Raw genomic sequence first — 2,500 nt, 5'->3', positions numbered from 1 at the left:
TGTACGGACGGGTAAGTGACGGATCCCGCGGCCGGGTTCGGTAAACACCGGTCGGGAATTCGACCGTTCCTTTGAGGTGGAAAGAAGAAAAACCCCAGACGTTTCTCTTCTTTTTCTTTTTCACGCGTGCGAGTGTAGCATGGTTAAAAACGTCATAACCAACATATGTTGTATCATTTACACAAAATATCACGACGTGATTATTATTATTGTCATTACCAACGCTTATAGTAGCCCCTCCCAGTTAGTAACCCCTCCCTGTTGTGACGCCATTTCCTGTTAGAGGCCCAAAACGTATGCACGTGTTCATTTTTGTCTGCCCCTGTAATTTATTTTATCCATTCCTAATGTGGGTCCCAATTTCTGCGTATGCTACAGTGGGAGCAGATCTAAAGTTTCCAGAAATCTGTCCTGTTTATACGCGACTGCTATGTTTTATGTGTTTTTGTAAAAAAAAACAAAAAAAAAAACCTGTATTGACGTCCCCTGAAGCTTCCAGAAACCTGCTCTGTTTATATGCGACAGAATACAGATCCCATGAAGGAGACAAATTGTCCTGTCTTTCCTACACAACGCAATGAAAAAGTAGACCGGTCACACGAGGACTTTGAGAAAATGTCTTCCGGGAAGCCCCGCGAGGTAAACACGGAGCTGTTCCACCCCTCCCCATACAGATGTCGGAGGGGGAGGGGGGGGGGGCGGCAAGCCTCGCGAGGGGAGCCGTGGAAGAGCAACTGGGATAGACGGTCCGGCTGAGCACCGCCGAGCACGCTGTCGAGCTGTGCAACGGAGAGGACGACTACGCGGTAGAGCCCCTCCCACTCCGCACTCTGCTCGCCACTAAGAACATTAAATAAAGGACATCGATCCGCCAGACCGGAGGAACCGACCGCCCGAACGCCGGCAAAGCCGGCCGGCGGACACCCTCCGAAGGCGTGTTAAGTTGGCCCATCGATCAGGACACAAACACGCAACAAATCCAGTCCGGGGTGTGGTGTAAGCAGCCCTACCAGAGAAATCACCTAACCCTAACCCTAAACGTACGGCAGACGCGTCCCCTGGCTCTCACATTGACAACTGAGAGGCTTCTGAAAACCTGGCCACGCCCATCAGTAAAAACCACTACAGCAAGTGACGACATATGTACCTTCAAAGTGCTGTACTACAGGGTGCTGTTCAAAAGGTATCTATCCCGTTTACTCTCTATGCTTCATATATCATCATATTATTGAAAAGTGCAAGCCTTTAGGAACAACAGCAACTCAAGTCGCCAACGCTCTGTTCACTCAATAACTGCAGAGATCCAAACTTCTCCTGGCATTAACATCGGCACAAAAACTGTGCGCCGGGAGCTTCGTGGAATATGGGTTTCTATGGATTCAGAATGAGATGTCAGAAAAGCTCCTGTGGGTGTAATGGTCAGTTATGTCAATACTTTTGGACATATATTGTGCGTGTGCGTGTGTCTGTGATACCTAACATAAACACACCTGTATTACTAGAATTGATCGTTCACGCCACAAAAGTGAGGGGCAAACATAGAAAAGCGTGCAACCCAGCCACTGAGGATGCACAAGCCAGTGCATTCTTAGTGCAGGTCCCAAGCCCGGACAAATGGGGAGGGTTACGTCAGGAAGGGCATCCGGCGTCAAATCTTTGCCAAATCAAATATGCGGATCATAAATAAGATTTCCATACCGGATCGGTCGAGGCCCGGGTTACCGACGACCGCCATCGGTACTGTTAACCAGCGGAGTGCCGGTGGAAACTAGGCTACTGTTGGGCGAAGGAAAAGGAGAGGGGGAAGGCATGTCCAGAGGCAGCTAGAGAGGAGGAAGGGTAGCCGTGTGGAGGTGAGAGTCAGTCGGAACTTTGAATGTTGGCACTATGGCTAGTAAAGGGAGAGAGCTGGCTGACGTGATGGAAAGAAGAAAGGTGACAAGAGACAAGGTGGAAGGGGAGTAAGGCCAGGAGTATCGCAGGTGGGTTCAAACTCTTCTACCATGGTGCGAATGGGAGGAGAAATGGGGTAGGGGTCATTCTGAAGGAAGAGTATGTCAAGAGCGTGCTGGAGGTGAACACAGTGTCAGACAGAGTGAGGATTATGAAGCTGGAAATCGAAGGTGTATTGCTGACGGTTATCAGCGCATATGCCCCGCAAGTCGGGTGTAAGATGGACGAAAAAGAAGAATTCTGGAGTTGAGTTGGACGACGTGGTGGAAAGGGTACCCAAGGAGGAGGGAGTGGTGATTGGAGCGGACTTCGATGGACACGTTGCTGAAGGGAACAGAGGTGGTGAGGAGTTGATGGTAAGGTATGGAATCGAGGAGAGAAATGTGGAAGGACAGATGGTGTTCGATTTTGCGAAAAGGATGGAAATGGCTGAGGTGAATACATATTTCAAGAAGAGGGAGGAGCACAGGGTGACGACGTATACGAGTGGAGGAAAGTGCACACAGGTGGACTATATCTTGTGTAGAAGGCGCGATGTAAAAGGGAT

Source organism: Lampris incognitus, unplaced genomic scaffold, assembly GCF_029633865.1.
Source record: "Lampris incognitus isolate fLamInc1 unplaced genomic scaffold, fLamInc1.hap2 scaffold_273, whole genome shotgun sequence".
Lineage (NCBI taxonomy): Eukaryota > Metazoa > Chordata > Actinopteri > Lampriformes > Lampridae > Lampris > Lampris incognitus.
This window is presented reverse-complemented; position numbering follows the sequence as displayed.